This window comes from Mesoplodon densirostris, chromosome 3 (assembly GCF_025265405.1).
Source record: "Mesoplodon densirostris isolate mMesDen1 chromosome 3, mMesDen1 primary haplotype, whole genome shotgun sequence".
Classification (NCBI taxonomy): domain Eukaryota; kingdom Metazoa; phylum Chordata; class Mammalia; order Artiodactyla; family Ziphiidae; genus Mesoplodon; species Mesoplodon densirostris.
In genome coordinates this window covers 144,542,687-144,567,226 of record NC_082663.1, presented here as the reverse complement: position 1 = coordinate 144,567,226, position 24,540 = coordinate 144,542,687, and positions in this window count along the sequence as shown.

Genomic DNA, 24,540 nt, shown 5'->3' with positions numbered 1-24,540 from the left:
CCCAGAACCACTGGGTGTGCTTGCTCCAAATCTAGAATCTTCTCTAGCTGTCTTAGATTGGGTTAGGCTGACCTTGAGACAAGGATTTGAGTAGTTTACTTGGGAGGTGACCAGGAGGTACATGGGGAAGTGAAACAGGGAAGGGAAGGATACAATTTCAGGTAGCAATAAGAGCTGTGAGTAACAACAACAAAAATTAAAGGAAAGGGCTGGTGAGGGATCAGAAGGCAGCATATTTTTCTGCGCAAGGAAGGGCCTCTCAGAGGAGTGGACACGTGAGCAGAGACCTAAGGAGGCAAGGGAGGGACCCACGTGAAGATCTGGGGGAAGAGGGTTCCAGGCATGGGGAGCAGCAGGTGCAAAGGCCTTGGGGGTGGGAACAAGCTTGGAAAGTATGAGGATCAGCCAGGAGGCTAAACGGAAGCAAGAGAGAGAGGGGATGCAATCAGAGAGATGTCAAGTAATGAAGGAACGGTGAAGAATTCATAAGGAAGTGAAGAAAACGGCAACCAAAACGAGAGTTCCCCAGGATTTGAGTCCAGCTCTTTCCTGAGGAGGGGCAACTTCTGCCCAATGCACATGTGTGCCAGTCAGACCCCATGTCAGTTACCTATTGCCCATCATGCTATGTAACAAACAATCCCCAAATCCAGTGGCTGAGACAATCAGCATTAATTATGGCTCCACAGTCCATGGGTCAGCTGGACCATTCTTTGGGTCTTGGCTGGGCTCATTCATTAGTCTGTGGGCATCTGTGAGCCGGGGAGGCATGCTGTTTACCCATGTTGGGCTCTCCACACGTTTGGGGCTTGGCTGGTCTAGGATGGCCTCAGCTGGGCCGACAGGTCTCTGCTCCATGTCCCTCATCCTCCAGCAGGCTAGTCCCGGCTTTGGTCACGTGACAGAGGCAAGTTTTTTTTTTTTTTTTTTTTTTTTTTTTTTTTCCAGACAGCTAGTAAAAACGTACTGCATCTCTTGAGACCCCGATTCAGCAGGGCCCTTGTACTTCTGTGGCATTTGATTGGCCAAAGCAGGTCACAAGACCAGCCCAGATTCGAGAGGTGTGGAAATAGGCTCCTCGTCCAGATGGGAGGAGCTACCCAATGAGGCGGCAAAGAGAGAAGATTATGGGGGTTTAGAACTGGGTGCATTTAGCAGTCAGTCCACACCTGCTCCTTTACTTCTCCGGGGGATTTTGATAATCACTCCCGGTCCCTCCCTGGTCATCCCAAGTCAGTCTACAGTCCTTGACCCCAGCCTTGGCCCTTTTAGAAGTTCCTCCTGCCCATGTTTGCTCTCTAAGGACCTGAAGGATCCGTAGCTTGTGTTGTTCAAAACCCCAAATTCCTGACAAGGCTTCCCTTCCTCCTCAGTTGTTTTTGTGTGTGTGTGTGTGTGTGTTACGCGGGCCTCTCACTGTTGTGGCCTCTCCCGCTGCGGAGCACAGTCTCCGGACGCGCAGGCTCAGCGGCCATGGCTCACGGGCCCAGCCGCTCCGCGGCATGTGGGATCTTCCCGGACCAGGGCACGAACCCATGTCCCCTGCATCGGCAGGCAGACTCTCAACCACTGCGCCACCAGGGAAGCCCCCTCCTCAGTTTTGACGTGTGACCAGAACCGGAAAATTTTTATTGACATAGTTGGCTCTCCTAATAGTGACCTCGAGATTCGGTGTCAGCTATGTCAGGGCAGAGGTTAGTCCATAGGGTCCCCCTGAGCAAAGGAGAAATGGGCACTCGCAGCATGGCTTGAGCTCACTCAGTGCCCTCTTGTGCAGTGTCCAACCTGCACAACCATACGAGCCAGCTCTGATTAGTTGATTAGAGAGGAAAAGGGAAGAGAAAAAGAAGGGGAAAGGAATTCCACTGGGAACCAGGGCACTATTTAACCTTAGCCCTCTGGCCAAATGAAGGACCTTCCTCAAACTGATGAGGGACCCTGGGGGGAACCTCAGCTCAGCAACCCACCCAGACAGGCAGCCTGGCCTCTGTGGACCAAAGTTGGACCAAGCCCTGTGGTGGGGCGGGGGACCAAGAGAGGGGGGAGGAGTAGGGTAGAAAGGTCCCTGCTGAACCAACCTAGTTGTTTCCCCGTCTCACACCCCCACCCCATCCTGTATCCCGGGGAAATAAAGTGTAGCTGGGTTCTTGGTTGCCATGGCGACTACCACAAAGAATTTGGGGGGAAAAACACCCCGGGGCATGAAGAAGCAATTTGCTCTCAGCTCTGGGAGGCGGGGTGTGTGGGGGGAGAACGCGGATCAGCATCTCCTGAGGAGGAAAAAGCAGTGAGAGAGAGCCAGACCAGGGTAGGTGGCATCCAGAAACCTGGAACCTTCCGTGGCCCCCACCAGCCATCCGAAGGGAGAGAGCGCCGGAGCAACTCCGGCTCTGGCGTGGAGGCTTTCAAAGCCCTCACTTCTGAGCCCCACCAGGGTAGCCTCATACTCCCCAACCTAGGCCTTTTACACCCCTCCTTGGGGAGCGCGGCAGGGACGGCAATGCCATACGTATTTCTTTGTTTTCCTTTTTTAATTTGCGATCCCGTCTTGGGACAGGGCACTGACTGGGGGAAGGCACAGGCCTGATAGCCATCAAATTCCCCCAAATCTAGCAAGGGACCCAACCTCACTCCCCAGCCCCTCCCCTCCGCTCTCCCTTCAGGCTATGGTGGAAAGGTTCAGAAGTCCTCGGATGTGGGGAGGAGGGCGAATTTAAACCCCCAGAGGGAACCTGCAGCCTAGTTCCCCCTCCTTCTAGTTTCCCTAAACCTCCAAGAAAGCAGAGTGTGGTGGCGGCTGCGTTTTTTTTTTTTTTTTTTTTAATCTGTTACTAAAACGCAAGTGAATCAAATCCACTCTGAGGGAAGGGGGAAGGGGGGGCGGAGGGGCAGGGGCCATGGTGTTTGCAGAAGTTGGAAATTTAATAAGAAGGAAAAATAAAAATAGCCACTGTGTTGGAGAGTCAGAGAGAGGGTTGGAAGAAATCCCGGGTGTGGGACTCCAGGCTAGGTGGAAAGGCCTGCAGAGCGGGAGAGGGGGTGAGGGTCCCCAGAGTCTGAAGGGGCAAGGAAGGTATAGCTGGGGGCAACAGGAAAGGAGGGTTTGGGGCACCACCCAGCATGGCCTAATTCCCTGGCAGATTTCCCACAGGGGTTAGTGGGACACAGAGATCGGGGAATGGCCATCTGAAAACCTAGGTGAGGAGGTACAGCTCCTGACTACTTGGTATTCACAGTGCCACCTACCTCCCGGCTGCTCAGATGATGCAACACACAGACAGGGTTGCCATGAACAGCTGTGTAGGTTGCTCACTGCACAAGAGTGCTTGACAGAAGTGTGAGCAAGGGTTGATACCATCTGTTCCCCTTGCTGCACCCTTCCTGTGCCCAGAGGAAGGGGTGCCTTTTAAAGATCCACATAATAAAGGTGGAAACACCCTAAAAGTCCATTAACAGATGAATGGATAAACAAATGTGGTCCATCCGTACAATAGAATATTATTCAGCCATAAAAAGGAATGGTGTACTGACACATGCTACAATGTGGATGAAACTTGAAACTATCATGCTGAGTGAAAGAAGCCAGGCATAGAAGAGTGAATATTTTATGATTCCATCTATATGAAATGTCCAGAATAAGTAAATCCATGGAGACAGAAAGCAGATTGGTGGTTGCCAGGGGCTGGGGGTGGGTGGGGAGGGGAAGACTGGGAAATGACTACTTTAATGGGTATAGGTTTCCTTTTGGGATGATGAAAAGTTCTCGAACTAGATACAGGTGGTGGTTGCACAACATTATGAAGGTACTAAATGTCACTGAGTTGTATACTTTAAAATTGTTGCTTTTATTTTAGGAGATAAGCTCAGTGCTTTGTGACCGCCTGGAGGGGTGGGATAAGGAGGGTGGGAGGGAGGGAGACTCAAGAGGGAAGAGATATGGGAACATATGTATATGTATAACTGATTCACTTTGTTATAAAGCAGAAACTAACACACCATTGTAAAGCAATTATACTCCAACAAAGATGTAAAAAAAAAACAAAAAAACAAAAAAAACAATCCATGCAAAGATAGAGGACTAGCTGGGGCCCTGCACATGGCTGATCCTACCCCGCCACTCCCCAGAAAACCCAGGATTGCTGACAGGCCCAGATCAGAGCAGACCTGGGGGCCCTCTGGGAATGGCTAAATGGAATTCATTCATTCATTCACTCCACAAATATTTACTGAGTTGTTTATTTCATGACAGGTGCTATGCTGGGTGGTGAATGAATAAACCCCTGCCCTGGGGCTGACACTCCAGTGGGGCAGACAGACAAACCCAACAAACGTGGCCTGCAGTACCTGAGGTGGTGGTGCATGCTATAGAGAGAAATAAAACCCGCAGGGGTGTGAGCAAGCAGGGACACTGCCTTCAGTTTTAACTGGGTGACCTCACTGAGGAGGTGACATTTGAGCAAAGTTCTGAAGCAGGCAACTAGCAGTCAGTCACATGGCTATGTGGAGGAAGAGCACCCCAGGCAGAGGGAACAGCCAGCGTGAAGTGCTGGACCTTGTTGCCCGAAATGAGCACCTCTAAATGTGGGTTGCTCAATCATATTTAAGGTTCTGCTGGGGCTTCTTTTTTTTTTTTTTTTTTTTTTTTTGCGGTACGCGGGCCTCTCACTGTCGTGGCCTCTCCCGTTGCGGAGCACAGGCTCCGGACGCGCAGGCTCAGCGGCCATGGCTCACGGGTCCAGCCGCCCCGCGGCATGTGGGATCTTCCCGGACCGGGGCACGAACCCGTGTCCCCTGCATCGGCAGGTGGACTCTCAACCACTGGGCCACCAGGGAAGTGCTAGGGCCTTTTTTTTTTTTTTAATTTCCGATTCTGACTTGGATGAGGCACCAGCTGGGAGATGACACAGATGTGACCCCCATCAAATCTCCCCAAAAGCCAAAAGCCTTGCATTTCTATCACCAGTAGATGATCCACAGTCTATGCTAGGACCAGGACAAAAGTCATAGCAGCAAATCCTACATAAGACTATCTTATCTGCCTCCTTATTCACTCACTTAACCTTCACAGTGAATCCCAGTGACGATAAAAATGTTATCTCCATTTTTCAGGTGCGAAAACTCACTTGAAACTGAGGGATGAATTGTCTCGCCCAAGCTGATGAGAGCTCTGGATCTGAACCCTGGACGCCTGTCTGCAGATACAGATGGGTGAGGTCTGTGAGTTTCCTCCAAGGTTGGACCTTGATGGGGTCCTCAGGCCTCCAGTCTTGTCTTGGAGCTGCCTCTGGGTCCCAGGGCTCACAGAGGAGCCGAGCTCGGCGGAGGGTCCCCAGCTCAAGGGAGTCAGCGTTGGCAGGTGATTGATGGTTTAATATCTCGCGCTGCGACCCGGGCCCCTCCTCACCCACGCCGCGGTGGATGGCCCCCAAGGAGAGACAGAGATGGGATAATTCAGTTACCGAAAACAGAATGAAAATTCCGGAGAGAGAGAGGGGCGCAGAGCAGGGGCGAGCTGGGAACTGATTTGGCTGGGCTCGGATGAGAAGGAGAAAGCAGGTTCCCGGTCGTGTTGGGGGCTGGGGTGTCCCAGCCCCCAGTCCCTCTGCAGCCTCCATCTGACTTCCTGTCTTGAAATGGAGAGAGCAGATGTGATGAGTGAGAGGCCTCAAGGCAGGATCAAGACCTCAGAGGAGACAGCAGCATGTGGCTTCCACCTGAAAAGGCTGGATCGAGGCTGGGGGGACACAGGAGGGAGATGGGTACTGGCGGAGCTTGGAGCTGGAGGGGGCTGGGGGTTCTAGGAACCCAGGTCAGAAGCCTCGGGTCATCCTCGACTTGATTCCTTTCTCTCTCTCTATGTCCACTTACATCCAAACCTTGGACTTTACTTCTCCCCACCTCCACGGCCCCACCCGGTCCAGCACAGCATTGCTCACCTGGACCTTGCAGCCTCTGCCTGGTCCCCGGCTCCTGCCCTCACCCTTAAGCCTACTCCTCTCAGAGCCTCCAGGGTGAACACCTGAGCCAGGTCGCGTCCGTCTTCTGCTCAGAACCTGCGTGGCCCCCACCTTGGCTGAGTTTCCTGTTGCTGCCGCCATTAATTCCCACAAATGTAGCGGCAAAACAACACACATGTATCATCTCAGGTTCTGGAGGTTAGAACTTTGGTTCAGGTCTCAAGGGGCTAAAATCTAGGTGTCAATGACTGTGAGGCTCTAGGAAAGGATCCTGTTAATTGCTCATTCAGTTACTGACAGAATTCAGTTCCTTACAGTTGTAGGACGGAGGTCTCCGTTTTCTTCCTGGCTGTCACCTGAAGCAGTAACCTGCACTAATTGGCTCGTGACCCCTCCTTCCATCTTCAAAACCAGCAAAGGGGAGTTCTTTTCACATGGCATCTCTCTGACCCCCCTTTCTTGCCTCCTTTTTTTAAAAATTAGTTTTTATTGGAGTATAGTTGCTTTACAATGTTGTGTTAGTTTCTTGCTGTATTATCCACTCTTTTTTAGATTTCCTTCCTATTTAGGTCACCACAGAGCACTGAGTAGAGTTCCCTGTGCTGTACAGTAGGTTCTCATTAGTTACCCATTTTATACATAGTAGTGTACATATGTCAGTCCCAATCTCCCAGTTCATCCCACCCCCCTTCCCCCTTTGGTAACCATAAGTTGTTCTCTACATCTGTAACTTTATTTCTGCTTTGCAAATAAGTTCATCTCTACCATTTTTCTAGATTCCACATACATGCGTTAATATATGGTATTTGTTTTTCTCTTTCTGACTTACTTCACTCTGTATGACAATCTCTAGGTCCATCCACATCTCTGCAAATAGCACTATTTCATTCCTTGTTATGGCTGAGTAATATTCCATTGTATATACGTACCACATCTTCTTTATCCATTCCTCTGTCAATAGACATTTAGGTTGCTTCCACATCCTGGCTATTGTAAGTAGTGCTGCAATGAACATTGGGGTGCATGCATCCTTTTGAACTATGGTTTTCTCTGGATATACGCCTGGGAGTGGGATTGCTGGGTCATACGGTAGCTCTATTTTTAGTTTTTTAAGGAACCTCCATACCGTTCTCCATAGTGGCTTTACCAGTTTACATTCTTACCAACAGTGTAGGAGGGTTCCCTTTTCGCCACACCCTCTCCAGCATTTATTGTCTGTAGATTTTTTGATGATGGCCATACTGACCAGTGTGAGGTGACACCTCATTGCAGTTTTGACTTGCATTTCTCTAATAATTAGTGACATTGAGCATCTTTTCATGTGTTTCTTGGCCATCTGACTGCCTCCTTCTTCCACATTTAAGGACTTGTGTGGTTAGATTGGGCCCACCCCATAATGAAGATAACTCCATCTGAAGATCCTTAATTACATCTGCAAAGTCCCTTTTGCCAGGTGAGGTAATGTATTCACAGGTCCCAAGGATTAGGACATCTTGGCGGGGCCGTTATTCTGTCTACCAAGCTCCACACTCAGAGCAAAACCCCAGGTTCTTACTAAGGCCACGAGGCCCTGCACACTCTGCCCCCATCACCTCCCTGCCCTCATCTCCCTCCACCTCCTCCCCTCACTCCCTCCCTGCTGCCACATGGGCTACTTCGCCGTTCTCCAAACTCATCAGGCACATTCCTGCCTCAGGGCCTTTGCACAGGCTGTTGTTCCCTCTGCCTGGATCATCCTCTCCCTGATATCCACATGCCTTCTCCCTCACTTCCTCCAGGTGTCCCCTTCACATGTCCCCTCTCCAGGACAGTCTTCCCTGATACACACTACCGCCCCCCAGATTTACAACCACCACAGACCCCCATCATGGCTTTGTTTTTCTGCATTGCACTCACCAGCCTGGGATATACCCGAGGATATTTACTCATTGTTTGTCTTGTCTCTTGTCTCTCTCCCCTACCCAAATGTCAGCTCCATCAGGGGAAGTTCTTTAACAACACCATTCCCTCCAGACTCCTCAGCACCTCTCCACCACTCAACCCGACTCCAGCCCCTGGCACACAGCAGGTGCTCACTAAGTGTTTGTTGAGTGAACGGAGGGCAGGCAGTTAGGGCCCTAGCATGGAGGGGGACTTAGGGACCCCATGGAAGGCAGGAGGGCAGGTGGAGAGGGGTCAGTATGAGGTGGGGCAGAGCAAAAGACCTAGAAGAATCCTAGAGGTTAAGAGGACTCTATGGTGAAATGGACCAGCACTCACCAGTCCTACTCATGTTGTGGGATCAAATGCAACTCCATTTTGGCTTCTTGCTGCCCCTCTAACATGCTTTGTTGGGGGGGCATCTCCCCTGCCCTGCCCCCATTGGATAAACTCACCCTCCTGACTCCCCCCCACCCCAGCTCATCTCAGATAACAGATGCTCCTGTGGTCACCTTAGGTCACGAGGTAGCTTGGGCACGATTCAGAACATCCGGACCCAGGCCCAGACCATGGCTTAGACTTAAATATTCTGCCCCCTTCCCAGGGCCAAGTTCTGGGGTCCCTGGAGTGGTGCTGGCCCATCCTCACCTCCGCTGTCCCTCCTTTGCTTTCACACTGTTAAAGAAAACCAGAGCCTGACACACATTATAGCGGTGAAGAAAATTTTTATTTTTTAAAACAACTATGGGACTTCCCTGGTGGCACAGTGGTTAAGAATCCGCCTGCCAGCGCAGGTGACACGGGTTTGAGCCCTGGTCCAGGAAGATCCCACATGCCGGAGAGCAACTAAGCCCGTGCGCACCAACAACTGAGCCTGTGTTCCACAACTACCGAAGCCCGCGCCTAAAGCCCGTGCTCCGCAACAAGAGAAGCCACTGCAATGAGAAGCCCATGCACTGCAATGAAGAGCAGCCCCCACTCGCCACAACTAGAGAAAGCCCACGCGCAGCATTGAAGACCCAATGTAGCCAAAAATAAATAAATAAATTTATTTTTAAAAATAATAAAATTAAAAATTAAAAAAATAAAACAACTATTGCAATAGAGGAAAAGAGACCTCAGTACAGAAGTGGGCTGGGCTTCCCTGGTGGCGCAGTGGTTAAGAATCCTCCTTCCAATGCAGGGGACATGGGTTCGGGCCCTGGTCGGGGAAGATCCCACAGGCTGCAGAGCAACTAAGCCTGTGCACCACAACTACTGAGCCTGCGTTCTGGAGCCTGTGAGCCATAACTACTGAGCCCGCATGCCACAACTACTGAGCCCGCCTGCTACAACTACTGAAGCCCACGCACCTAGAGCCCGTGCTCCGCAACAAGAGAAGCCACCACAATGAGAAGCCCGAGCACCACAACAAAGAGTAGCCCCCGCTCACCACAACTAGAGAATGCCTGCGTGCAGCAGCGAAGACCAACACAGCCAAAAATCAATCAATAAATAAATTTGTAAAAAAAAAATAATTAATACCATTTTTTAAAAAAGTATAGAAGTGGGCTCAGTTCTGAATGCAGGATGAGCATGTGGGGATTTGCAGCCAAGTAGCAGGGTGTTGAGGCAGTGGATGGAAAATTACTAAGAGGAAACATCAGGGGTAGGGGGGATTCTGGCTCCCCTGGCTTAGTTGGTTTCTTGCTAAAACTAGATTCTACAAGGAAGGACCCAGAGAAGCCCAAGGTTGAGGCATCGCCGAAAATATTACCCACAGGAGCCTGAGCAAATTTGGGTCAAGGAGAGAGTCTTTGTCAAGACCCAGGATCTGAGCTTAGGGAGGGAAGGGGAGTGTAGGGGGTGGAATGGTGGTCCCCAGAAGGATATGCCCATGCCCTAACCCCCTGACTATGAATTTATTTGAAAAAAGGGTCTTTGCAGACGTAATTAAGAATCTTAAGATCATCCTGGATTATCCGGGTGGGCTTAAATCCAATGACAAGCATCCTTATAAAAAAGCATCCTTACAAAAGAGAAGAAAACACAGACACACATGGAGAAGTCCATGTGAAGACAGAGGCAGAGATTGGAGTGATGCAGCCACAAGCCAAAGAAAGCCCGGAGTCACTAAAAGCTGGAAGAGGCAAGGAAAGATTCTTCCCTAGAATCTTCAGAGGAAGCATGTCCTGGCCAGACACCTTGATTTCACATTCTGGCCTCCAGAACTGTGAGAGAATAAATTCCTATCGTTTTAAGCCTCGAAGTTTGTGGTGCTTTGTTATGACAGCCCTGGGAAACCATGGGTCAGATGGTTCTTCTTAAACTGGTTCTGCTGTCAGATGACACTGCCTTTCAGAACCTATAGCAGGTGGTCAGAGTGGAGACTTTCTCTTGTATATACTTTGAAGGAACCATCTGACCTGGCCCCTGCCACTCCCTTGGGACCTGCTCTCTGCTCAGGCTCTGACTCTCTCCCCACTGAAACCAGTCATAAACTTGCAGTTGGAGTCCCAACACCTCCTACAGGGAACCCTACTGAAAGTACCCCATATTTTGATCCAGCAGAGCAGTCACCAGGCCCTTTCTCCTGCCTTCCACAGGTCATGAGGTCCCCAAAGTCCAGGGGACCCACAGCAGATTCTCCAGGCCATTCCTGTTGGGTGTCCTTCCTACCCTTGCCTGCCTCCTCTCTCCTTTTTATTTTTTTATATTTTTTATTTTTTTTATTTTTTTGAGGTACGGTGGCCTCTCATTGTTGTGGCTTCTCCCGCTGCGGAGCACAGGCTCCGGACGCGCAGGCCCAGTGGCCATGGCTCACGGGCCCAGCCGCTCCGCGGCATGTGGGACCCTCCCAGACCGGGGCACGAACCCGTGTCCCCTGCATCGGCAGGCGTACTCTCAACCACTGCGCCACCAGGGAAGCCCTCTCCTTTTTATTTTTAATTTTTATTTTATATTGGCGTATAGTTGATTAACAATGTTGTGTTTGTTTCAGGTGTACAGCAAAGTGATTCAGCTATATATATACATGTATCTATTCTTTTTCAAATTCTTTGCCCATTTATGTTATTACAGGATATTGAGCAGAGTTCCCTGTGCTGTACAGTAGGTCCTTGTCGGTTATCTTACACACTGCCATATTTATTTATTTATTTATTTATTTATTTATTTGGCTGTGCAGGGGTCTTATTTGCGGCATGCAGGATCTTCATTGCAGCACTTGGGACCTTTTATTTGCAGTGTGCAGGATCTTTTTTTTTTTTTTTTTTAGTTGTGGCATGCGGACTCTTAGTTTTGGCATGCATGTGGGATCTAGTTCCCTGACCAGGGATCGAACCCAGGCCCCCTGCATTGGGAGCGTGGAGTCTTAACCACTGGACCACCATGGAAGTCCCCTCACACTGCTATATTTAACATAGAGGCCCCCTTTCTCTTGAGGAGGAGAGCACGAGGCTTACAGCACAGCCCCCTCTGAAGAAATCCTCCTCATAAAATCCTCTCCAAACCTGCCTTCCCCAAACTATTCAGATCCGTCAAGGCGAGAGTCGTGAAACCCACAGTGATCCATCAACTTTAGAAATCTTCACTGTGGTCTGGCACCTCCCACTGTTTTGCGTCTACTTATTTTGGGGACTCACTGAAAATGACCATCTTAGCATCCTGTTACTCTAGTAATATCCACCTCTGGGGGTCACTGATGTTGACCACTAAATATTCCCAGCTCTCCACCTTTTGAGGGCATGATGGGTGACACTTCCTGGTCCTCTGTGACTGGCTGGAGCCATGTGATGAATTCTGGCCAATCAGCTGCAAGCAGAAGTGATGATGTCACTGCCAGGCTGGAGCTTTTAATGGCCAAGGCAAGATCCTTTGCTCTCTTTCTCTGCGGCAGTGACTAGGAACATTCCAGATGCTGCCTCATCAGCCTGGGTCCTGCCATGAGGATGACCCAAACAGAGACCCCAGGTGACCCCAAATTGTTATGTAGCATGAACAAGAAATAAACTTTTAAGTCACTGAGATGTTGGGGTTATTTGTTACAGCAGCATAACCTAGTGTCTCAGTCGGTATATTAGTATTCCATGGAGACTGTAACAAATCACCACAGACTTGATGGCTTAACACAATAAACATTTATTCTCTTACAGTTCTGGATGTCAGAACCCTGAGATTGGTTTCACTGGGCTGAAACTAAGGTGTTAGCAGGACCCTGCTCCTTCCGGAGGCTCTAGGGGAGAATCTGTTTTCTGGCCTTTTCCAGCTTCTAGAGCCAGGTCCCTTTCATTCCTTGACTCATGGAGCCTTCCTCTATCTTCAAAGCCAGCAGCATAGGATCGTCAACTCTCTGCTTCATTATCACATCATCTTCTCCTCTTCTGTTTTTGTAGTCTCATCTCCCTCTGCTTCCCTCTTATAAGGATACTTGTGACTGCATTGGGGGCCCGCCCAGATAATCCAGGATAATCTCCCCATTCCAAGAGCCTTAACTGAATTTCATCTGCAAAGTCTCTTTTGCCACAGAAGGTCACATTCCCAGGTCCCAGAGATCAGGAACTCATATATCTGGGGGCCACTATTCAGCCTAAAACAGTGGTTCCCCTAGAAGCAAGGATTCAAGTGAAAATAGTATATTTGGAAAATGATTCCAGGAAGAAGAGTGAGGAAATGAAGAAGCCAGGAATGAGTATGTTATTGAGATTACTGCTGTGGGAAACTAGGCTCGATTCTACTGGAGAATTCTGGGAGAGAGTGTGGAACTGAGCAATAAAGGATTACCCTCACCCAAAGAGAGGTCTGGCCTTTACCTTTGGCTCCTGGTAGGTGATCTCTAAGCCCTAGGAATGTCTTGCTTGATAAGAGTATCTTTGTTTGAAAACTAACACAACATGGTAAAGCAATTTACTCCAATAAAGATGTTATTTAAAAAAAAAAAAAAGAGTATCTTTGTTTGGGACTCCCCTGGTGGTGCTGTGGTTAAGAATCTGCCTTCCAGGGCTTCCCTGGTGGTGCAGTGGTTGAGAATCTGCCTGCTAATGCAGGGGACACGGGTTCAAGCCCTGGTCTGGGAGGATCCCACATGTCGCGGAGCAACTAGGTCTGTGAGCCTCAACTACTGAGGCTGCGCGTCTGGAGCCTGTGCTCCACAACAAGAGAGGCCGCGATAGTGAGAGGCCCGCACACCGCGATGAAGAGTGGCCCCCGCTTGCCACAACTAGAGAAAGCCCTCGCACAGAAACGAAGACCCAACACAGCCAAAATAAATAAATAAATCAAATACTTTGCAACAACTTTCAGATTGTTACCTTATTAGTAACAGTAAATAGTTTTATGGAGTAAGTGGGGTAGAGATGATTACAATAATTAAAAAAAAAAAAAAGAATCCGCTTTCCAGTGCAGGGGACATGGGTTCAATCCCTAGTCAGGGAACTAGATCCCACATGCGTGCCACAACTAAGAGTTCGCCTGCCACAACTAAGGAGCTGGCGAGTCACAACTAAGGAGCTCACCTGCCAAGATTAAGACCTGGCGCAACCAAAAAAAAAAAACTGTATGGGGATAGACAGGCTAATGAACAGAATAGAGAACCCCAAAACAGACCCACAAATATGCCTGACATTTTTTTAAAAAAAGAGAGAGAGTATCTTTGTTTATCTGGGGCCTTGGCGATGCCAGGTAGCCCATGCTAACACTGTGATTTATGGTTGGAGCCTTGGGCCACACTAGATAGTAACAATGTTATTTATGATGGGGGCCTTGGACCACCCAGTATTAGCTCGACCTCTGGAGGGGCTGGAGACTGAGGTCAACCACATGGGTGGTCAATCATATCTATGTGACCAAGACCCAGCAAAAACTCTGGACATCAATGTTGGAGTGAGCTTCCTAGGTTGGTAGTATACCATGCGTGTTGTCACACATCACTGCTGGGAGAAGTTATTACTGTACACACAACTCCACCAGATGGGAACAAGTGGATGCTTGCTCTTGGTGTCTCCTGGATCCTGCCCCATGCACCTCTTCCCTTGTCTAATTTTATTTTATTTTATTTTATTTTAGGCTGCACCATGTGGCTTGTGGGATCTTAGTTCCCTGACCAGGGATTGAACCCGGGTCCTCAACAATGAAAGCACGGAGTCCTAACCACTGGACTGCTGGTGAATTTCCTCCCCTCTTGGCTGATTTTAATCCGTATTCTTTTCCTGTAATAAACCATTACCATGAGTATGAGAGCTTTTCACTGAGACTTACTGAAACTGAGGGTAGTCTTGGGAACCACAAACTTGCTGTTGGTGGTAGAAGTGAGGGTAGGGCCTCCCTGGTGGCGCAGTGGTTAAGAGTCCGCCTGCCGATGCAGGGGATACGGGTTCGTGCCCCGGTCTGGGAGGATCCCATATGCCGCGGAGCGGCTGGGCCCGTGAGCCATGGCCGCTGGGCCTGCGCATCCGGAGCCTGTGCTCCGCAACGGGAGAGGCCACAACAGTGAGAGGCCCGCATACCGCAAAAAGAAAAAAAAAAAAAAAAAAAAAAAGAAGTGAGGGTAGTTTGGGGGACCCCAATATTTGCAGTTGGTGGTAGAAGTTTTAGAGTTGGGAACTATTTTTTTTTTTTTTTGATAGGTAAGACGTGGATTTATTTAGAGAGAAACACACTCCACAGACAGAGCGTGGGCCATCTCAGAAGGTGAGAAGGGCTTTGGGAGAAACACACTCCACAGACAGAGTATAGGCTATCCCAGAAGGTGAGAAAGGCACCAGGGTATGGGGTTTCAGTTCTTATCTGGTGGGTAATTTCATAGGCTAATGAGTGGGAGGAGTATTCCAGCTATTTCCAGAAGGGGCGGGGATTTCCAGGAATTGGGCCACTGCCCACTTTTTGATCCTCATGGTCACCTTAGAACTGTCATGGTGCCTGTGGGTGTATTATTTAGCTTGCTGATGTGATACAATGAGCGAACGCTGAGGCTCAAGGTCTAGTGGAAGCCGACTTGTCCACCATCTTGGACCCATGTGGTTCTAATCCGTTTATGTCCTGTCCTCAGGACATAAACCATTCTTTCAAAGGTTTTGCCCTGCCCCCTTCCCTCCTGGTTCATTTCCCCCTCAGAGATTTTACTCCCATATTCTTAGGGGAAGCAGAAGGGCGATGGTCTGTCTTCTGTACCTGCTTCAAGGCCGAGTAGTGGCATCGACCCTGCCTGTCAGGGAGTAAAAATCTAAGAGTTGGGAACTCTTAAACTTTGCAAGAATGCACCTCAGAGTTGTCCCACCTGAGATGTGATAGAGCTGGTGTATTTATCCTTCAAGTCTCATCTTTCATTGGCCAAGACTATTCCTGAGGGCATGACTTGCATATGCTTTCTCCTGAGAAAAATCCCTCAGGCAGAAGGTTGCAGGTGTTGGCAGCAATGTCAGGGGGACATGGGCAGGACACCCACAGTGTGGGTGGAACACACAGCCTGTCCTGACTAATACTTGACATCTGTTGAGAGCTTTGTAAGTGCTAGACACTGTTCAAGCCCTTTATTTCCTTTTGGATCCTAAAGATACCCTATGGACTATTAATAAGCCCATCTTTCTGATGAGGAAACTGAGGCATGGAGAGGTTAGGTCACTCAAACAACGTGCATTAGCCTGCTTAGGCTGCCATAACAAAATACCATAGACTGGATGAGTTAAACAACAGAAACTTCTCATAGTTCTGGAGGCTAGAAGTCCAAGATCAAGTTGTTGGCTGATTTGGGTTCTGGCCAGAGCTCTTTTCCTGGCTTGTAGATGACTACTTTCTTGCTGTATCCTCACATGGTGAGGAGAGAGAGCATTCTTCTGTCTCTTCTTAAAAGGGCACTTATCCTATTGTATCAGGCCTCCACCCTTAATGACCTCACTTCACCTTAATTATCTCCATAGAGACCTGGACTCCAGATACAGTCACATTGGTGATTGGGACTTTAACATATGCATGGTGGGGGAAGAACATTCCGTCCATAACACAGGATCACAGAGCTATTGAGTGCTGGAACTGATATTCAAACCCAAGCTCCTACCCACTGCTTCTTATAGTCAGTGGAGAAGCAGAAAGCTTGCAGAGGGGAAGGGAGAACAGATGAGGGAGGGCAGGTGGGGATCATAGGAGCGGCTTGATCCATACCCAGGAAGCCTGGGACTGTGGAAACCTGAACTTCAGCCTACTTGGGGCCAAGAGCACCCTAAGGTTTTGCAGCTTGAATAGTTACTTTAAACCCTAAATTGGACCTGGTCACTCCCTTGCTCAAAACCTTCCATTGGCTTCTCATCACTCTTTGAAAAAAATATGGGCTCCTCCCCACGACCTATAAACCCCTGTCACCTCCCTGCCCTCATCTCTTACCACTGTCCTCCCTGACTTTACTCCAGCCCCCTTGATGTTTCTCAAACACACCAAGTGAGTGCCAGCCTCAGGGCCTTTGCATATGCTTTTGCTGGCATTTGCAGGGCTTGCTCTCTCTCTTCACTCAGGTTTCTGATTGGGGCAAAGACTGTTTCCTAATATTCCTTTTCCTTGTCTTTTTTTCTTACTTTTTTTTTTGGTAAGCAATTATTTTTCATTGTGATAAAATATACATAACATAAAATTTTAGTAAATGAAGTATTAGTACATTCACAATGTTGTACAACCATCACTACTGTCTAGTTCCAGAACTTTTTCATCACTCTCAATGGAAACTTCACACCCATTATGCAGTCGCTCCCCATACCTCGTCCCACACTTTCCTTGTCTTTTGTATTAATAGAACAAGTCCATCTTTAAGCTAGGTGCACCGCCATCCAAGAAAAAGAGTACATTTCCCAGCCTTCCTTGAAGCTGTGGCCATGAGACATTCTAACCAATGACACGTGAGCAACCGTGATGTGTGCACCTTCTGGGCAATGCCCTTGAAGGGGAAGAGCAGAGCCTCCACCTGACCCTTCCCGTCCCACTGGCTGGGAGGTGGATGTGATGAGGAATCATCTTGGCCCACCTTACAGATGGTGGAACAAAAGACAAAAAGAGCCTGAGCCTCCACCACAACGTTGCTAATCATTCCAGCCCTGGACCACTTATACCTAGATTATTAAGCAAATGCTAAATAAAGTTATCTCTTATTTGAGCCAATGTAATGCTGGGTTTCTGTTCCAGCAACCAAAATGATATTGTAACTAACACAGAATTTGGTAATAGAATCTAAAATACGTGGCATTTCCTTAGCAAGTGGGCAACTGGTGAGGATTCAGATATGACAGGCTGGGAAGCTGATGACCTTTGTTATGCAAGGACAAAACATTTAGGAGGCCTGCTGCTATAGACTGAATGTGTGTGTCCCCCCAAATTCAGAGGTTGAAATCAAATCCTCAATGTGATGGTATTAGGAGGTGGGGCCTTTGGAAGGTGATTAAGTCCTGAGAGCGGAGCCCTCATGAATGGGATTAATGCCCTCATGAAAAAGACCCCGGACGGCTCCTGGCCTCTTCTACCAAGTGAGGACACAGGGAGCAAACAGCCATCTAGGAAGCCCTCACCAGACACCAGATCTGCCGGCACCTTGATCTTGGACTTCCAGCCTCCAGAACTGGGATAAATAAATATCCATTGTTTATAAGCCACCCAGTCCGTGGGATTCTGTTACAGCAGCCCGAACAGACTAAGACACCTGACATCTGTGCCATCCTTGAAGACAGCCTGTAGCTCTAGGGAGAGTGGTTGACTTTCTGGAATACAAGCCATGCACCAGCTATGGCTACTATGTGAGTCAGAAATAACCTTGTGTGTCCTTTAAGCCATGATAATGTTTCCCTTGCTATCTGTATCTGCTCAGCTCCTGAGTTCAGATGGCAAGAGTCTGGATGGCAAGTTCAGATAGTGATGAATACTGCATTTTCCAAATAGCAAATGTTTGGACAGTGAAGGGTACCTGCCCTGGGGGACCTTGTTGTTACAACAGCCTAACATCTGCCTTAACTGATACTCACCCATAAAATAAACTGCTTCCTTTATTGAATATTGCGGGGATTCAGTGAGGGAACACACATAAAGCACCTAGCATGTGCCAGGCACATAATAGGTGCTCAATAAATGTTCATTGTTTCCCCCACCACCACCATCTCTGGTTTAGGGAAGGAGATGTTCCTTCCCAAACTACCGGGGAAGATGCTTTGGTATCTCTTTTGTTTCCAGACAAGAAGCCTTGTCCCCAGACTGGCTTCCTCTGCAGCCACAGCTCCTGTCTGGCGGACCCTCTCCCCACATCTCTCTCTTTCTCTCTCTCTCTCTCATTCTGGTAACGCTGTTCCCTCCCTGTGCCCCTTCTGGCCTGGTTATTGCCTTTCAATCTGCCCTTCCTCCTTCCTTGAACTCCCCTCCCCTAAAACAGTAAGCACACGGGCAGCAGCACAGTCCAGGACCAGTTTCTCGCAAAACTTTTTATGAACCTCCCCTGACTACTAAGTGGTTAAAAATATCCACTCTGCCCAGGCAATTTTGCTAAGCTGGTGTGGGTGGGTGGGTGCGGGGGGTGGGAGGGGGAGACGCAGGAGAGCTCACAAATGAAGCAAATTGCTGAAAATCGGATTTTTACTGTCTTATCTAGGAGCCACATGAGAGGAGAAGAGATTGCAATTTCTGCCAGAACTTTCTCACATCCCCGCATCTGGGGCAAGAAAGTGGCGGAGAGCAGGGGAGGAGCGAGTGAGAGAGAAGATGGGGAGCGAGAACAGAAGGAAAGATAGAGGCTCAGGAGGGAGGGATTGGGAAGAGATGGGGGAGGAAAAAATGAAGAGGAGGAAAGGAAAATTAGGGACAGCACTGAGAAAGGCATGGGTGCCCCCAGGAGGGTTGAATGCCACAACCTCAGCCTGGGTACCTACAGGGGCTGTATCCCTTTCAAAGCCCCTTTGCCCACAGCATTCAGTTGTTTTCTTTCTTTCTTTTTTTTTTATTGTGGTACGCAGGCCTCTCACTGTTGTGGCCTCTCTCGTTGCGGAGCACAGGCTCCGGACGCGCAGGCTCAGCGGCCATGGCTCATGGGCCCAGCCGCTCCGTGGCATGTGGGATCTTCCCGGACCGGGACACGAACCCGTGTCCCCTGCATTGGTAGGCAGACTCCCAACCACTGCGCCACCAGGGAAGCCCAGCATTCAATTTTAATTGCTCATCAAGCTGGTGCAATAGGTAGGAACAGCTCACCCATTTTACTGATAAGAAAACTCAGGCTTAGAGGAAGGAAGCCTTTGCTCAAGATCATAGAGCTAACTTATTCATCATGGGAATGACCAAAAGAGGGTCTAGGACAGGAATGGGGAAACCTTTTCTGTAAAGGGTCAGAGTAAATATTTTCAGCTTTGCAGGCTACACAATCTCTGTTGCAATGACTCAGCTCTGCCCTTGTATGGTGCCATAGACAACATGCAAAGGAATGGGTGTCTTTACGTGCCAATAAAGCTTTATTTCCAAAACCAAGTAGCCCACTGGATTTGGCCCGGGAGCCTTAGTTTGCAAACCTCCAGTCTAGAACTGTACTGTCCTGTATGGTAGCCACTAGCTACATGTAGCTATTTATACTTAAATTCATTTGAATTAAACAAAATTAAACACCTAATCCCTCAGTCATGCTAGCCATGATTCAAGAGCTCAATGTCTGCCTGTGACCATGTATGGTGGCTACTCTTGGATAGTCCAGAAAGTGACCAGTTCCATCATCACAGAAAGTTCTATTGCACAGCGAGTGCTGCTCTAGAGCTTTTGTCTCTAGATCATGTTTTCTAGTATGCTGCGTGACGCAGCCAAAAAAAAAAAAAGATCTTTGCAGATGTAATTAAGTTAAGGATTCGAGATGAGGTCATCATCTTGGATTATCTGGACAGGCTCTAAATCCAATGACTTATAAAAGAAGAGAAAGGGAGACAGGTAATGACATGATCCAAGCCAGAAATGATACACTAGTTCTGTTCAAAATTCATTGGCCAGAACTCATCATGTGGCCCCACTTAATTACAAGGGGGCCAGGAAATGTGATTCTGCCTGGAATGGGGGTAACAAGAAATATTTGGAGAACAGCAGTCGTGACTTAACCACATGGGCATGGAGAGGTGGTCTGGAGAGAGATGGAGAGCCCCAGACCCAACAATTAGTGACTGGTTAGTTAAGGACCCTATAAAGGAGGCTATAAAGGTGGGGATGGGGAACTCTAAGACTTTTCTGTGCATTGGTGTGATGGCTGCTACAGGCAGAGGACAGGCAACCCCAGACAAGGGCCAGGAACTAAGCGATGAGAGCAGGTGAATGTCCATATGGCCAGGCTGGAGATCTTCCCTTCAGTAGCCTGATAGTCCATCCTTCCCATAATTCCATTGCATTGGGTAAGCTCAGGCTAGGAAGACAGAATCCACTCTCGATATTTCAACAGGAAGGGATTTAATGCTGGGAATCAGCCTGCAAACCTCCTGGTAGGGATGGAGAAAGTCCCGCCAGCATCCAAGAGGGCAGAGTGTACAGGAACTATGGAGAATCATTGCCGATAATCTCAACTCCCAGCTCTCAACATCAAAGTAGGAGATTTGCAGGAAGACGCCCAGAAGGTGCCAGCAAAAACCTCACAACTGTCATTTGCCAAGGCCTGAGTTTCTGCTCACCATGGACAGGAACAACGATGGCTCCTGTTTCTCTTCTGACTGACAAATCTCGCATGAATGCCTCTTCATTGTAGGCTCCTCCCTAAAGCCCTGCTGACGACGGAGTTTCAGACATGTAGTTCCCAGAAATGCAGAGTTGCTAGCAGACACTCCAGCACACCTAAAAAGGTGAAACGTGGAGATGGTGGCCAGAAAGATTCAGGGCAAGAAGTTGGAAGTGATCCTGAGCCATGGTGGGGACTGGACCCCACTCCAGATTTCCAAGACAGCCCTCTTATTTCATGAGGTTATTCCTTCCCAGGCGTTTCTTGGATTGAAGTCCTCCCTACAAAGCAATAAGCATTAGGTGACAATGTAGAGCCCTGGTGATAAAATGGATGTTTAAAAGTAAAGAATGGGGACTTCCCTGGTGGTGCAGTGGTTAAGAATCTGCCTGCCAATGTAGGGGACAAGGGGTTCAAGCCCCAGTCCGGGAAGATCCCACCTGCCGCGGAGCAACTAAGCCCATGTGCCACAACTACTGAGCCTGCACTCTGGAACCCGTGAGCCACAACTACTGAGCCCATGTGCCTAGAGCCAGTGCTCTGCAACAAAGAGAAGCCACCGCAATGAGAAGCCCTTGCTCGCCGCAACTAGAGAAAGCCTGCGCACAGCAACAAAGACCCAACGCAGCCAATAAATAAATAAATAAATAAATAAATAATGGAATAGTATTCAATGGTCAAAAGAAAAGAGCTACAAGAGGACATGGAGGAAACTTAAATGCATGTTGCTAAGTGAAAGAAGCCAGTCCAAAAAGGCTACAGACTATGATTCCAACTATATGACATTCTGGAAAAGGCAAAGCAATAGAGGCAGTCAAAAGAACTACTGTTGGACTTCCCTGGTGGCGCAGTGGTTGAGACTCGGCCTGCCGATGCAGGGGACACGGGTTCATGCCCCGGTCCGGGAAGATCCCACATGCCGCGGAGCAGCTGGGCCCGTGAGCCATGGCCGCTGAGCCTGCGCGTCCGGAGCCTGTGCTCCGCAGCGGGAGAGGCCACAACAGTGAGAGGCCCGCGTACCGGAAAAAAAAAAAAAAAAAAAGAACTACTGTTGCCAGGAGTTTGGGGGAGAGGAGGGAAGGGTGAATAGCTGAAGCACGGGATTTTCAGGGCAGTGAAACTGTTCTGTATGATACTGTAATGGTGATCTGTGAAATCGTGCAGTTGCCAAAACCCATGGAACATGCAACACTGAGACTAAACCCTAGTGTAAACTGTGGACTTTAGTTAGTAATACTGCGTCAAGACTGGTTCATCAATTGTAACAAATGTACCAAACTAATGCAAGATGTTAATAATAGGAAAAATTGGCAGGGGGTGGGGGGATATAGAAAGTGTCTGCACTATCTGTACGATTGTTCTATAAATGTAAAACTGCTCTAAAAACTAAAATTTAGGGACTTCCCTGGTGGCGCAGTGGATAGGACTCCATGATCCCAATACAGGGGGCCTGGGTTTGATCCCTGGTCAGGGAACTAGATCCCAAATGTATGCCACAACGAAGAGTTTGCATGTGGCAACTAAGGAGACCTCCTGCAGCAACTAAGACCTGGTGCAACCAAATAAATAAATATTAAAAATAAATAAATTAATTAAATCTACCAATTAAAAAAAAATAAAGAGGAAGTTCCCTGGTGGCCTAGTGGTTAGGATTCCGGGCTTTCACTGACATGGCCTGGGTTCAATTCCTGGTTGGGGAACTAAGATCCCACAAGCCGCAAGCCTCGGAAAAAATAAATAAATAAAGAGTGGCTTCTTGGGGCTGGATCATGCTCCAGTGTGCAGGTGTTCTCTGATGAACAGGAGCTGATTGCTTGAGCTGCCAGGGGTATACTAGGCATTGAGTTTCCAGGCCCTATGACTGGCAGCCATGAACTTCTCACTTTGGGCAGTTGTGGGGACTAGCCTGGCCTGCTTCCTTTATCAACCTTGAAGGTCTGTCTCCAGGATCTGGGCTCCCTCGGCAAGAACTACCTTGGTTTCTCCTAGATTAGTAAGCAAACTGGACCTCAGTTTCACCATCTATAAGTGGGGATATAATATGTAGTAGTCAGGACAGCCTAGGTTATGCTACATAACAAACAAGCCCAGATTGCTGAGCTAGAAGGGGCTGTGTTTCTGGGTTCCAGACACACTGCTTGTCAGTAATCAAGAAAATGTGACTTTCAAAAGACTATCAGTTATATGGCAGGCCCAGGTTTGCAGCAGGTCAGTGTGATAGGGCAGATATTTCTGAGTCTCCACTGTAGAAACAGCAAGCACAGAGATGCCGACACTTTTGTAAACACAGTTACCTGCCCCCTGCCTGGAGCCAAACAAGGAGAAAGGACAGTTCCAAACCCAGCCTCTCCCAGCATCCACTCTCCCAGTCCCAGAGCAAGCCATATTCTGTCTTTCTCTCCTCTCTGCCCCACATTCCTTCAGAGCTGGAGGTTAATAAACTCATCACTGATGAGCAGGGAACACATCTACAGAGGTTTTAATTACAGCAGAAAATTGGCCCAATTGGTACTTAATGTAGAGTAAGTATCGAGTTAACTGGTCAGGACAGGAGTTGCTGAGGTTTGCGTGAAGGTGCCCTGAGCCCTGCTTGGCTAGTTTTCCCTGGGAATATCCAAGGGCAGGTGGAGGGCATGGTTCTGGTTCTCTGGGGACTGCAGGGGGACCTCAGAGACCCTGGAAGAGGAAAGGAAGCCGGCTGGGGTGAAGAGGTGAAAAGACATTTCTGAAACCTCAGCTCAGAGCTCTGCTCTCTAGCCTCGGAATTTTTCTCCCTTGTAATATCTGATCGCCAGCTCTTACAGGCAGCAGTAGATGAAGGGTTGGGGCTCCCACAATGAGGGTGTAGGAGGAGCTGGGGAATGGAGTGGAGGTCTGTGAGGATTGGTCCCTCAGAAGGTCAAGGCTGAGCTGAATGAATTAAACTTTCTAAGTGAGGATTGGGGGAGGAGAAATTTCCCTGGTCCTCTCATCCAGCCTCCTGTGTCTCCCCCAGAGGATGTGATAAATGGAAACCTTCTAGGAGAGCCAGTGCTCAAGAGAGAAAGGAATGAAAAGCCCCAAACAATCAGAGGAAACAGGATAGGAGAAACCAACCCCACCGAGGATCCACTGCTGTTTATGAATTTTCCATACATTCCAGGCCCCCAGAATGACTCCGTCTCACCCAGAGAGACAGTTTAGAAGTAAGAGCAGAGTCCCTGGAGTCAGACTGCCTAGACGCTATCTCTGAAAACTTCACTTACTAGCTGGGTGACTGAGGGCAAGTGACTTAACCTGTGTCTCAGTTTTCTCATCTGCAAAATGGGGATGTAATTTTGAATGGTTAGTAGAAACTAGGCTAGGCTGCAAAAACAAAGAAACCCAACCTCTCAGTGGCTGAAAAATCACAAAGTTTATTTCTCACTCATGTTTCATGTCTGTTTGGGGTCATTAGGGCTTTGCTCATCATAGCCACTAGTGGAGCATTCACATTCTGAAACACTCTGGAACATTGTTGGCTGTCACACCAGAAGGAAATACTAAGAGCTTTGGAAGTTCATGCACAGGCAATTAGATGCTCTAGAGGGAATGATGCGTGTCAGTTTCACTGTAGCTCATTGGTTAGAACTAGTCACACGACCTCACCCACAAGGTGGTCAGGAAGCACAATTCTTGGCCAGCAGCACTGGTTGTGGTTGTGAGTTAATGAGTGCAAGGTGCTTAGGTCAGTGTCTGGCATGAAGTGAGCACTCTTTACGTGTTCTCAATTTTGAGTTTCATCAGCAAAAGTGACCCCACTCAGGTGCCTGATGGCTCTCTGACGCTGGTTGAGTTGGACCAAGATGGACCAGTGGCTGGAAGCCTGGAAGGTGTGCTCCAGGTGTGCACCAGCTGTGTGCCAGGGAAGTCCAGCCACTGAGGTCCAGGTCAGGGCACACTCGTGCCTGACCCTGAACTCGGACAAAACCACAGAGCTACATCATGTATTCCAGGGTGGGAAATGTATTC